General features: G+C 39.3%; 1 protein-coding gene across 5 annotated transcripts in view; it reads left to right on the top strand.

The window, feature by feature from the left end:
- The window catches only part of znf281a (zinc finger protein 281a), a 156,784-nt gene that overhangs the window by 5,790 nt on the left and 135,721 nt on the right, over positions 1 to 15,273 (top strand). The window lies entirely within an intron of this gene.

The following is a 15,273-nucleotide window of genomic DNA, read 5'->3' as shown; positions in this document are numbered from 1 at the left end:
ATTAATTTTCTGAACATATAAATGCCATTTAAAAAGAAGCAAAAACAGCCCAAACAGTGAAATGCATTCCAACAAAAACAAGCAAGTCAGTCCAGTCTTTAATGAGCTTATATACAATGGAGAAATCTTTGCTTCATGCACTATACAGTGAAGCAGAGACTGAAATAGGATTACAAGGAAATTAAGGACCACTGCGAGAAGATTATCAGTGCTGACAGACTGTTACATTACATCAGAGTCATCATTGGTGTTGAAAATAAAAACTGTAAAAATATAAAGGCTTGGATGGTATCTAATTCCCCAGGGACTTGAACAGGTGTTACCAGAACAGTTTGTTCTCCTAAGCTACTTTCAAACCAAAGCCAGACTCAATGTTTTCCTTTAGAGAAGGTACATTTGGTGTCATTCATACAGAAGTTGCTGTTGCAGGTAGTTCAGGCCTCTATGTTCCTCAATTCCAGCTGTGACTCAGATGGTAGAGTGGGTAATCTATCAATTGGAAGGTCAGTTGATCAATCCCCCAGCTCTTCCAGTCTGTATAGTGAAGTCTCCAGTCTGCATGTTGAAGTACTGAACCCGTAGTCTCCCCCTGAATGCAACTTTACATTTTGATGCATTTGTATGTGCACATTAGAAAAATATAGATAAAAGCTCTGGGTAAATGAGATTTGTAGTAGAAAGTGCTCAACTTGAATAGAAAGCAAGCTTTAGTTACCTCGTCATAACAATTTATTATAAAGAATAAGTTTGATCTTGAGGTCCCTGGTGCCAGGGCACTATATCTGTTATTAATGGTGGAAGGCTTTGTTATATGGACAACAAGAATAGAATAAAGGTTTATCTTTATTTGCTGTGTTTTCTTCCTGAACTGAACAGAATGTTTCAGCTCATCATGTAAACTATGGCTGGGCGTGACTGAATCACTGGAATCGATATATCGAGTATTTCCACACAGAGCTACCATATGATATACTTTGCCTTTAATGACCCTATTTTGTAAGACCTGTGCTGCTTATAAAATTCTTTTAGCTTTTCAAATGTTTAAAAAGACAATTTTCTGTGACGAGGAACTTAAAAAGAGAGAGACCCAAAGAAAAACTTTTTTTCTTGAATGTTCCCAGCTTTACTCCAGGGATCTACAGCCCCTGCTGCTCCAAAGGCTTACATGGCTTTCTGATTTATAAGCAGCTGGAATTGCAGGAAGTTCTCTGCAACTGAGAACAACACAATGGAGCTTGGTAGGGTGGGCGTAGATAAAGGGTGCAGGAATCGGTGGAGGATAGGACATAGAATTGTCCTTGAGAATCACAGAATGGAGCAGGCTTTTAGCCAAACGGCTCTGCTTCTTTATTGTGCTCATCCTAGTCTCCTCAGTAGTGCAGAAATCCCTTTTTTGGTAGGCAAACAGAGAAAAAAGGCAAGTGTTTTGTTGCTTTTGCTGCAGATTAAAGGGTGATTTTAGGGTACTGCATGATTCTAGTATTTGTAGATTACATGTATTTGAAATACCATCATGTGACCTGACCTTAAATACTAAAAATGTGAATTGCCATCTTGTAAATACCACCAGAATAAAGGTTCTTTTTTTAGGAGATTCATTTGAACAAACTGGCTCAGGAATAAACGAGGCCTGGCATATTTGAGAGAGGGTCATTTCTATAAAGGCTTCTATTGATATAAGGTTTCACAAACATGTGTCCATGTGTAATGATGATTTGTCTAACAACACCACAGTAATTGTGCAATAAGTCCCTCAAGCAAATTTTGGTTCAATAAAATGTGCCTTCAATGTTACCAGGTTGCCTTTTGTCATATTTAGTCTTTATTGATTAGAGAGACCAGATTCTACATTGGTGTGCTTAACAGCTTTTAGGGTGTACTTTTACAAACGTGAAAATGAAAATATCCTCACAGTAGAAATGATTGGATTGGTGTGTGTGTGTGTGTGTGTGTGTGTGTGTGTGTGTGTGTGTGTGTGTGTGTGTGTGTGCGCGTGTGTGTCTCAGCTACTGAATCTGTGCACAGGGCAGTTAATATAAGCATGGTGTCTTCCCTACATTTAAAAGGGGGAAAATGGGTTTGAAGCATCCTAAATTTTAGCAAGGCACAGGAAAGCCAGGAGTGTGAGAGGTGGCACTTTAGAAAACTGTTTACATATCTAATGCATAATGCAAAAAAAATCTGTTGTAATGCACCATGGCACTATTTAACTCTTAACTCTGTCTTCTGCACTGTGTAAATGATAGTTGTTTTATTTTGTATTTTTTTTTTTTTTAAACGGGATAGAGCCAGCAAGCTGACGGGACGATTCTTCAGACATTTTGGTCCATATTGACATGATAGCATTACATAGTTGCTGCATATTTGTTGGCTGCATATCCATGATGTAAATGCCATTCCCCCACATCAAAAAGGTGCTCTACCGGATTGTGATCTGGTGACTGTGTACAGTGGCGTGCAGTGAACTCACTGTCATGTCCAGGAAACCAGTTTTAGATGATTTGAGCCTTGTGACATGTTTTGTCCTGTTGGAAGAAGCTATCAGAAGATGTAGCTCAGGAGGCAGAGCAGGTCATCTACTGATTGGAAGGTTATTGGTTCGATCCCTGGGTCCTCCAGTCTGCATGCCAAGTATCCTTGGACAAGATACTAACCCCAAATTGCTCTCCGACGTGTCCAATGTGTATGAATGGTAGTTAGGAATCACTAAGAAACTTGGAAGACAGTGCTTGTGTGACTGGGTCACTGTGGCTTTGAGTATTCCGGGAGAGTAGAAAAGTGCTATATAAGAAGCAGTCCAGTTATCAAACTGGTGGACATGGTCAGGAACAATACTCGGGTTAACTGTGGCATTTAAACAATGCTTAGCTGATAAAAGTGACACCTCACATGGGCTTCTGCTTGCATAACCCATCTTCAGGGTTTTTATTGTGCATTCAGTGGATTTTTTGACCATTATCTGTAAACGCCAGAGATGTTTGTGCAGGAAAATCCCAGCAGATCAATAGTTTCTAAAATGCTCAAACCAGTCCGTCTGACACCAGTGATCATGGCTTTTCTGCTTTCTCATCTTTCCTACTAGTTAAACAGGTGCACCTAATAAAGTAAATTGTAAATGCTTGTTGCCATCATAAATGACATCTATCTTAATAGTTTGATGCCAGTGTGATATGTGTGTAGATGATCATTTTAGAGTGAAACCAGCTATTTTCTTTATTGCGCTGCTGCTCTCTGAGCCTACTGTCTCTTTGTTTCTCTTTAGGCTGAGCTAAAATCTACTTTAAAAAGGAGAATTCAGTTTTTTATTGTATATTTGTGCAATAATATTAAAGGCACTGAGTCACATTTAATGTGAGAGAATACAATAATAGACAATTTATCGTCTCACAGAAGGAAAGCACAGGTGTATTAATTATGATCATTTTGTGTTTAGTGGAGGTTCTGATTTTGTGCACTCTGCAGGTTTTCTGCTCGTGTATTACAAACCGGTGACCCACCAGACCTAAATTGACCCCTTGCTTTGTCTGAGGACCAAAATGATTAGTGATTGGCATTTTGGCATTAGTATTTTATTTTATATTATATTTTTAGAAAAATGTTTACTTTAGTTATCTATTTGTTTTCTGCATTTACCCATTTCAAACATAAAAACAACTTGAAAGACTTGTATGAAGAAATAAAAGAGGAAAGAAAAGGCAAGTCCACTAATTAACATGGGCCTGTGCCACCACACAATCAGCATTATAATAGATGGATAGCACTACATGAAACATGTATATTGAATTAATGTTACATTTTAGTTATGAAAATTGACCCGAAAATCCTTTTGAGGACAATTTAATGATTGATGTCATCAGTCACGTGTCTCCTTTAAATGCACACTGTATATAAGTTTTAAAAGATGCATAGAGAAACTCTGGTGCCGTGTTTAAATCCACGTTACAGTAGTAGAACTACTCATTTCAGATGGTTAATGCGGTCCTGCCTCTGCAGACATTCAGTTTTTACGCTCTGTTCACTCATCTGAGGCGAAGCCTGCTGTAATTCGACGTAACCAGCAGAAAATTCACTTCACATTTGTAAAGCTTACATACAACGTAAGTCATTTATCAGAGGAGGTTTCTTTAGATCTTCACCCGACTGTGGTCTTTGTGAGTTTCTTTTTTCTTAATAAACATTATCATGGGGAATGCAGTTTCTGTGAGCCAGAGGCAAAAGGCTGAAATGTAATTTTGAAATCTGAGTCGAGATCAAGTCACTGCAGACTTGGAATATCTCAAATATGTTTTTTATTAAAGGCAGGGAAATTATAGGACAAGGGCGTCCTGGAAATTGTTCTTTGTTCAGCGTCGTATAGAGCCTCCAGCTTTTTGAACTGTCCACGTGCTTTGACCCTGTCCTTTGTTCCTCCTGACTTCACATGGGATTTCCAGCTTGCAGGCAGAACTGTGTGTTTTTATTAAGACATCTGTCTACTGTGTTCCCCAATTAGCCCGTTATTTCTGTGAGCTCTGTGTACATTTTCCATATTTCCAATTCCTCAGCAGTTTACTTTTGCTTTTTAATAGACACTATGACTGAAAAGTAATACAACTAACAAATGAATATTTCTACTTACTTTCTTTCTCATTTCACTTCATTTTCTAACTGCACGTCTCTGTCCATTTATCTTTTTTAATGATATTGCCTCTTTTGTATTCCTCCCAACATTTACATCTAATTGTATTAAATTGAATCAAATTTGATATAAGGGATTACTCCCGTCTCGATTTCTTATCACTGCACCAGAGAGCTGAGAAATTGCTTCCTGCTTAGATTCTGTCCTTTAATCTTTAAGCAATTTCTTGCTTCCCAAAACCCGAAGGGAGAGTGAGAAGATGAGAAAGCCAAGACTTTAAATTGATAGATCCACTACTTTACTATTCATATAGGAAGTTAGAGTGGATGGACCTGCACGGATGGATAAATTAACATAATGCAGAGTTAACCCGAAATTGGTACCATGCTTTTAACCTAGATTGCTTAGACTAGACTAGTAATAACCATAATTATCCAGTATGAATACATTAAAGCTTTGTGAAATATAAGGAGTAAGAAGATGAAAAAAATATTGGAAAATTCAAAATCACTTGTATTGCCAGTCAACATTTAAAAGTTGGCAGCTAGGCCTGCGTGAGATTTCTTTACCAACTTAATAGCATTACCATCTGTTTAGTATTCATGAAAGTAGGTTGGATATAGGAACTGCTGACATTTGTGGACATCATATGCTTTAATAAGTAAAATATGTAACTGGAATTTATCCTGAAAAATAGAACCCAGTTTAATAAATGGGGGGAAAAACCAACTTTGGAGACTTTTAATTCCTTAAGGAGAAGTATGATACAGTATTATAACTCTGTATGTGAACCTTTGCATTCACTATATGGCAGAACTGAGTTGTTATACCAAAATTGCTGCTCAGCATTTCCTGTAACTGTCTATTATTCCTGCACATCAGATAGGAGGGATTTGAGCTGCTTGTTTCAGACTTTCTTACAGCATTTGTAACCTTTCCAAAACATCAACTTTATTCTGCTGTAACCATTTTTTAGTGGAATAGCTTGTGTGATTTGTGTTGTTATAGCACAACTTGCATTACCTTTAAGTTGTTCATTTTTCCTTATAATTTGCTGGTTTAATTCAAAATTGAGTGATGGCAGGTAGTGCTGGCTCATGCATGCATGCATGCATCAGCACATAAACAAATCATAAGAAAGCCACTTACGGAATGGTTTCAAAGAAGGAAAACGCTACTAGACTGCAGTGTTTTCCTTTCACTGCTTCTCATTTAAACCTAAAAAGTTGTGTTTTAGCCTCAATTTAAAATAAAATATTTCTCAAACAATCTGGCTCTTAAAAGGGAAATCTTTAGAAATCTGCAGATGGACAGCAGTCTCCTGGAATTATACAATGTTAGAGAAGCTTTTAGTTGCTTTGAAGCTGTCCTGGGTTCCTTTGTGATCTCCCAGACTGCTGCAAGCCCTGCTCTTGAAGTCATATTAGTTCGCCGACCACTTCTGTGGAGGTTAACAAAGGACTTTAACTTCTTTCATTTCTGCACAGTCTGATTGCAAATTGGTCGAGACTCTTTTGTTATGGTTGTATAACCTTTTCCAGCCTAACAAAAATAAGCCACTTTCTGAAGTGACATGCCACATCATTAGATATGTGTTGTGAAGATTGGACTTTTTTTTTTTTTTTTTTATGGATCGGTGTTATCTACTTAAAAGCAGGGCACCCACTCACACGTCACTGACATTCCACTGAAAACGCTTAATCCTAATTTTACCTTCACATTTATCACTGAAGGTTTACATGCCTTTTCCACTTGTGTATGTTGGAAGTTTTATATCTTTGTCTCATATTTTTCCACCCATTTATTGCATCTGTAGCCACAAGTACAGTTTGCCATCTGTGACTTAAAAGAAAATAAAAACACTGGCAATGTTCTGTGTGTGGTAGCTCAGTTTGTACCAAATACTCAAATCATCCAAATAAATGTGTATTGATTTCTTGGTAAATCGCTGCTGGTACGCTGCTAGTTAATGACACTGCTGGACAGGCCCAGGCTCAGCTGTAATTCTAATTAAATGAAATGGATGATGGTCAATAGCTACTGTGGTGAAGGTCTGACTGAGTGGATATCAGATGTCCTAATTAACCATGTTGCCAGACAAACAGTACTGTGTAGAAGACACCCTGCCATCATAAGCACTTAAGCTCTTTAATAAGATTCTATTACTGGACAGAGCAGCCTTAGTCCTGTTGCTATACTCTTCGTTGACTGCCTTGGTAACTGTGGAGCTTGGCTGAAGTGAAAGGGTGCTTGTCGCTTGACAGTGGAAACAATGTTTATACCAAAAACCTTTCTCTGCAGTGCTGACGAAATCCACTCTATGGTCTATTGATCTGGCCTGCAGTTTGATTGATGCTGTCTTTAAAAATTCATTAGTTTGAGGCATGGGGGAGCTGCAGGGCGGCACTCCTGTAGGATACATTTGTCTATGTTTACAGAACCAGCAGCATTCAGTCAGTGGCAAGAAAAGAGGCCTGACAGGGCCACCCAGGGCCAAATGAGTCACAGTCACTGTTTACCAGCACACATTAAAACACACAGTCCCACAAGAAACTCGTGCCATGCTCATTTAGTATGCACCTGCATATTTATAAAAGGATCTTTTTGATTGCTTTGTGTCTCATGGTTTTCCTGTGCAGTTATTGCAGGCTCCCTCTGTGCATGCAGCTGTTCTTAAACTGCAGTCAAAATATTAACATTAAAATATTAATGTAAAGGAAAAAAGTCATTTGGAGACTTTTGTTGTTCAGTTATCTCTGAGTCTCACATCATAAATCAGCTGTAGGGGGTTCTGTGGAATGCTGTTCATGTGTTTTGGAGCTTTTCACTAACATTTTTAGAGTGGTACTCATTAGTAATGCTAAGCATACATATGATGGAAGAAGGTTTCATCTCAGCTTTGTTGCTGCAGAACTTTCCTAATTGGCCCTGGGATGTTATGAAAACTCTCAAAGGCTGAGTTGAAGCTCTCCTTCGTTCCAAATGTTTTTGTAGTCAACAAAGCAACGTTCATAGACAGTGATGCACGAAAGGTGCAAGTGAATTGGAATATATTAGCAAATGTAAAAGTAACCTAAATGAAAAGTTTTTTTGGAAAGATTTTCTGTATATAAACTACTTGCTTATCAGCAGCTAAAGCTTAGCAGTGCAAATGAAAAATTTCTACTAAGTATTTGTTAATCTGTTACTTACAACTCAAGTTTTCCATGCAGGTTACATACACGTTAGGTATGAATGCAACATGTCAAGTGTTTTTCCTGCATGCACGTCAAAGGATCAAATTTAATAATCCCGAGCATGAAGAGAGAAAATTTAAAAAGACTAAAGTTTACTGCACTCAAAGCTTACATTTTTAGTTCTGTTTTGGGCTGTGTGAATATTTTACATGCATTTATTAGATGATGAGATCTCTCTAATCTTAGAAATAAAACTGCACTTGTGGCTGATCCCCCCATAAAATGACATAACTCTGTTGCTAACACAGATCTCACCAAAGTTGTTCCTAATTGTCTTGTAGTTCGTTCTCATCTGGTGCTGGTCTATAGTCTTGTCCCCGATGTCCTTTGACAGCTCTTTAGTCTTGCCCATGGTGGTGGGCAAAACTAAAGAGTGAGAGGACTTAATGGGAAAAATTAACTCTGGGGACAAACTTTATTCACATTACAAATTGAAGTCAGGAGATGGCAATCTGTTTGCAGGTTATAGGGGATTAAATACTTATCTCACTTATTGACATGCAAAAATTTACAACTTTTATGCTATTTCCAGCTATTTCCTGGAAGGGCATGAAAACTACTTATATTTTTATTTATCATTTTTTCAAATGCATTTTCCTTACAAATGTGGCACAGTTTAGGGGGAAATAAACAGGCTTTCCAACTGTATAAAATATATTTCCAAGAAGCATTGTTATAACAAAGAAATAATATATCAAGCACAAGTCTCCCTACTTTTTTTAGTTTATAATGCAGCTTTATGTGAAATATTGCTTTGGATTCACTTTCCTTACTAGCTAACTTGGCACTCCAGCCAAGAAATCACTTCATACTCCAAAAAATGGTGAAAGTGGTAATAACTATGATGCAAAATTTAGGAATTTCTTCCTTCCCACCGTTTCCAAGTGCTCATTCATAGGAGATTTTCTTATTTTTGGGATTTTCTTCTTAACTCATTCACTGCCATTGACGTCTATAGCCGTCAATTGCAGTGAATGAGTCAATGGGTTTAACTCATTCACTGCCAATGGCTGGCAGTGAATGAGTTAATATTATAGAGCCTTTACAATATAAAACTCTTCTGAGATCGTTGTTGTTGTGAATTAGCACTTTATTATTACTAAATCCTTTTATTGAGGCTAATTGCTAATTGCTTGTAAGATCTCTCTTACAAGCAATTTCATAAAGACAATTAATTATTAGTCAAAAATGTGTTGTTTTTTTTTTGGTTTTTTTTTTGTGGGTGTCAGTTCTCAGCGTGTTTTCTGCAATAAAAGGGGGAATCACCAAAAGCATCATATTTTTCTGTGTCTGGTGAAACCACTGAGGGCTGGCAGTGAGACGGAGTTAATCACCTAAAGAACAACACATGCTGTGCAAAATAGTCAGACTTGATAAACAGGAACATTAAGACGTGCAAATGAAGCATTTTTCTTCATTATAGTTGTGTTATTCAAATATTACTGATTGGTAACGGGTCCAGTTTGCACTTAGTGGTGAATAGTGAGTGAGTATGACAGAGCACCGGAAGTAAGACAAGTGAAAGGACGGAGGGTGGTGATGTAGACCGTATCTGTGAGTAGGAATGGGTATCATTTAGGTTTTATCCGATACCGGTGCCAAACCAGTACTTTTGAAACGGTGCCGGTGCTTAAACGGCGCTCGAACCGGTGCTCGAACCGGTGCTTAAAGAATAGAAAACACAAACTTTGTCCAAAAACCTCTCATGTTTAGCTTTAGCCTTTTTGGCCAGGGTGAAGGGAGTATCTGCCATCAAACAAGAAGACAGCCGCATGTAACTACGACGGTCTTTGCTAGTTCACCTTACATGCATTAATTTAAAAAAAACGCTATACGTCGCCAGGTGTTTCATCAGATTCGAGGTGTTACCTCCTTTGCACAGTATCACCTTAAAGCACTTGTTGCAGGCTGCTGAGTTTGCATCTTTTGCTGTGAAGTACAGCCAGACTTTTGACCGCTTCACCTTGGGCATTTTTAATCTGTCGCTCTGCTTTAAAAGAACATACATACCTGGGCCCGCCTACTATCCTTGGAAAGGTAAAATGATTGGCTAGAATCCAAAGTGTATGACATCTCAGGAAAAAAAAGCACCAAAATGTGCCATAATGGCTCCGGATACCGGTACCCATCCCTATCTGTGAGTGAAATAGTCAAAGAGAAGTAAAAATGGGAATGACAGACTTTTGCAGGCCTAATTATCCTACTGCTTTAATTATACTTGTAGCGAGTATCACATTGAAACCCTATGATAGGTTTGTAGCTTGAACCCATCCGCTGGAACGTTGAAGGCAATATAATTACACTGCAAAGCAAGACACAAGTAGGCAAGCTTCTTCATGTTTCTCGTGCACGGGAGAGAACCGGACAGGCACCGTTCCTTCGCTTGACCCCAGTTGCTCTCGTCCGTTCTCCCATACACTGTCCTTTTATTGAGGTTACATGAATATGCATAAGTTCATTAACATATGACGTCTACATACACACAAAGAGTACCTTGCCTGTGTGTGTGTGTGTGTGTGTGTGTGTGTGTGTGTGTGTGTGTGTGTGTGTGTGTGTGTGTGTGTGGCCTGCTGATCAAAGGGTCAAACATCCTTGGTCAGGAAGAGGGTAGCCTCCCCCTCACCCTAGATGGTTCATCCTAGATAACACGGTGAGGAAGTCCTGCAGTTCATCTAAACAAAGAGCACTTAGACTAGAACAGACGCAACTACGTTAATCCTACCATAAAACAATAAGACACGGTATGACCTCTCATGCTCCCAAAGTGCTGTCTAATACACACAAAGTTTGCAGACTATCAAGGATCAAAACCTCTACCAATCTACAACTAATTACAAAACTCTATAAGCATATATAAGTAAATATTTCTAAGCATAAATGACAATCAACAATACAAATCTAACATTTCCCCCCTTTTTGACCTTTATGCTTGAAAAGTTCCCAGGTATGAATACCTCATGTCTGACAGTTTCAATGCAAACATTTTTATACTCAGCATATGTCAAATCACCCTAAATTACTGAAAAGGTACACAGTTTAACAAATGTATTAGCAGTTATCCCATTCCTCATTGATCTCATCTCATGGCAAACTGCATCCCACAAACAAAGAAATTGTTAATTTAATAGTGAAAATAAGAAGATAACATTTCCAAAAACATCTCAGCTTGGTGGTGCTTCCTCCGGGTGTGCACATCACATGTCTCTCTGCAGAGTGGTTTAAGCTCTGCAGGGCGTCATGAATGTCTCTTCCAGTTGTTTCCATCACTGTCCATAGGACCAGAGTCCAAATGTATGTAGAATAGACATTCAAACATACCAGTTGGTTTTGTTGTTCGTCAACATGGGTCTCAGCTATTTCCAAGCTGCATGTGGAAAATTGATTCAGGTCTGCTTTTCACCTGAAAGTGACAAACTAAGACATTTCATTATTATCATCACTGCTTAATCAACACACATCTCTCTCTCTCTGTGTGTTTTTGTGAACAGTCTTTTCTTAAAAGCAGAAAATGAAATTGTAGTTGTTTTTGGCTGATCAACACAAAACCTTTTTCCTATGATTTTTCTTTTTCACTCTTTTTTTTCTTTTTTTTTCGTTACAATAGCTGGTGACCTGCAGAATCACCGCTCTCACTCACAATCAAAGGCAATTACTTTTACACAGCGCACAAAAACACTGTGACATCAGACACATTCACACTCACTTTGTCATCTGCAAAAATAAATCACATGGCTGATGATATGTGCCATGGTGATCCGTAAATATGATCACCAGTTTATTTAACTATTTTTCAACCCAACAAACAAATAAACAAAAACATGATGCTGATGTTATGAACACTCTACACACAAGTCAAGATGCAGGAAAACTGCTCATGGAAACGCTGCACACTCCAGTTATCACAGTTATCATAGCGCTGTTTCCCTCTCTTTGAGTAGTTCTCAGACAGCTCTTGATCTGATAATGTGTAGCTTGCTCATCAGCTCAGAAAAAAAACTGCAACGCAACATCACACAGTAGTTGCTCTGCCCACAGCGGCAAAGTCTTACACTTTCATATTCAATTCAGCTTCTCCATCATGTACTTTTAGATGTTTCATACAGGGTTCAGCATATTAGTTGTTTTCACAGGTGTGCTCCATATCTCAACAATGGCTCATAACAAGACGACAGTCTTTCACACAGGTCAAGTGCCTCTATGCACTTCATTAGTTTAAATATTTACCTATATCATTTCACCTCACATGTCATTGTACTGAATTTAAGCAACCACAAGCTTAATGTAGATTACTTTTAACAACTATCCACCTCAATTACGTCTATGGTCTGGCACACAGGCTGTTGTCGATCAGGGCAAGCTAAAGAATAAACATTTTGTGTCAGCTGCCAGGAGCAAAGTCCAGCACAAACGTCTGTCTCCCTCCAACTCACTCTTGGTTGCTTAGAAACCCATGATAACAACAACAGTCGGTGTCACAGACCACATGCTCTGCTCCGCACACACTCACACACAACAACAACAACAACAACAACAACAACAACGACGACGACAATGACAACAACACAAAATAGGCCTACTGTCCAGCACAATCTGGACCCCGCGGAACTTCTCAACACCCCACTGAGCGGTGGAGAACTCACTACAGTACCCCACACAGCGGTCTGTATTTCGCCCCACTAAGACGGCGAACCAAAAAAAGTTCGAACTGCGCAACTCTGCGACTTAATGCTTCTGTACAAAAAACCCCACTGAGCGGCTTTGTACATCGCCCCACTTAGACGGCGAATTTTAGCCCCACTGAGCGGCCACGGACAACGCCCCACTGAGCGGCGAAGACGTACAGTTATAGAGTTGGACTCTAAACTTACTCGGTGTTGCTTAGCGTGTAATATCAGCCTCGAATCCCGCCAATCGCCATTCATCGAGGAGAAAAGACATACAGTGAATCCACAGGAACTTCCTGGCTGACGTCAGTCTTTCAGCGTGCCTCTCCTCCCCTCGGTGAATGCGATTCCAGGGCTCCGGCTCTCGAAGGACCAATTAATGATAGGTTTGTAGCTTGAACCCATCCGCTGGAACGTTGAAGGCAATATAATTACACTGCAAAGCAAGACACAAGTAGGCAAGCTTCTTCATGTTTCTCGTGCACGGGAGAGAACCGGACAGGCACCGTTCCTTCGCTTGACCCCAGTTGCTCTCGTCCGTTCTCCCATACACTGTCCTTTTATTGAGGTTACATGAATATGCATAAGTTCATTAACATATGACGTCTACATACACACAAAGAGTACCTTGCCTGTGTGTGTGTGTGTGTGTGTGTGTGTGTGTGTGTGTGTGTGTGTGTGTGTGTGTGTGTGTGGCCTGCTGATCAAAGGGTCAAACATCCTTGGTCAGGAAGAGGGTAGCCTCCCCCTCACCCTAGATGGTTCATCCTAGATAACACGGTGAGGAAGTCCTGCAGTTCATCTAAACAAAGAGCACTTAGACTAGAACAGACGCAACTACGTTAATCCTACCATAAAACAATAAGACACGGTATGACCTCTCATGCTCCCAAAGTGCTGTCTAATACACACAAAGTTTGCAGACTATCAAGGATCAAAACCTCTACCAATCTACAACTAATTACAAAACTCTATAAGCATATATAAGTAAATATTTCTAAGCATAAATGACAATCAACAATACAAATCTAACACCCTACACCCACAAAGGTACTACCATAGACAAGTGCCCACTCTCACTTCCACATGAAAGCAGAGACTGAACAGAAGGCGAGCCCTGCAGTCTGCGCTTGCAGCTCCCCCGCAGTGGATTCTGGGTCAGGTTGTATTCACCAGTGGAGCAGAGGGAAAGCCTCGACTGGCAGGGCACAAAACACTACAGAGCTGCTGGCTTTTTGAAGCAGGGAAATGAGAATTTGCCACTGCCTGAGCTTGCATCACCCCTGCTCTTCACCCACTCCCACGGTGGAGTGGGGAAGAGTTCAGACACACCGTTTCACTCGGGCTTTGTCAGTGCAGACCGCAGCCCACGCTTTGTTCTTCAGTTTTGTGTGGATGTAGTCAGTTTGAATAGAGAATTACACAATGAAGAATGCGCAGTTATTTATTTGCATGTTGCTTTGCTGACATGCCATTGTAATACATGGGATTAAGGGACGAACATGACTGCATGTGCATGCATTTGAGAAGCTGCCTCTGGCGAACATTAGAGTGCCGTTTTCATCCTCATGACTCAGTTGAACAAAATGACACCTCAGGCTTCAACTTGTTACACAAGAGACTTGTGTGAGAACATAGGATGGTAATGACTTATCTTTTCTGCAAATAGGACTGTGCATATCATACTCTCATAGGTAATGCAGGTGTGCTCAAGGGAAATAAATCTGTATGGTGTACATGTCTAAACACTGATTAGTTGCTTGCAGAAGGGACAGTATCATCTCACAGAGGACCAGGTTGGAAAAATGAGATCTGAAAACGGCTCAAGTCTTGACAATAATCCAACATGTTGCTAGTATGCTGATTTATTTTTCTGACATGAGCATCTGCAGACTCGGACCAATATTTACAACCATCTCCTTTCTTGTCTTGAAACAGTTATGCCGGTTTGAAAGATTTTAAAAATTAAAATACACATTTTAAAAAGACGCACTTGGATCTTTGAACCCTGAACTAAAACTATTATGTACAGTACATTTTTGTGTTTGTTTCACCTCTACACTTATAGCATTGTTCAAAACTATCGATACAAAAATCAGAAATTCAAGTTTGTTGTTGTTGTTTTTTTTTGTTTTTTTTACTTTCTGACAGGCACCGTTTAGAACTCAACAGGGGTCTTAATTGAATCGATCACTGTAATAAAAATATGCTGGCTTGTCACAAACATGATGGTGTGTCATGTGTCTGTAGGCTAATAAGAACTATGACATGCTCTAATTATCACTGCACTGCAAAGCTTTAGTTCATCTATTACAGTAGCAATGCCTGCTATCTAATATTGCTGCCAAGGGAGATGCTGACCCGGGAGCTTCTGTTTTTTAAAAGCCCAAATATTAGCAAAAAAGCTTTTATTCTCTTCCAGTAATTGGCAGTTGGTGGCAGCGATGTGCAAAGAAAAAAAAAAAAAAGTAACAACCCAAGAAAGGCAAGTATGAAGACTTGTAAAGTTGCAACTAAAGTATATACAACAAAGCCCTAAAAGTAAATGTGTCCTTTTTAAAACTGTAGAATCTGAGGCCACATTGAGATTCTGTCATGACTTGATGTAAATAAAATAAATAAATCTATATTTGCACTACTCAAGCAATTAAGCACCATTGACACTCACATGAACTCTTTTATAGAAGCTGCCACATTTCCTTAAGCTTTCTTTCCACTAATGCATGACTTCAGAAGACACCCAGATAACTAATTC

Source organism: Aulonocara stuartgranti (genome assembly GCF_965226115.1).
Source record: "Aulonocara stuartgranti genome assembly, chromosome: 4".
NCBI lineage: Eukaryota > Metazoa > Chordata > Actinopteri > Cichliformes > Cichlidae > Aulonocara > Aulonocara stuartgranti.
Note: the sequence above shows the minus strand (reverse complement) of the source record. Positions and strands in the feature narration are given on the sequence as shown.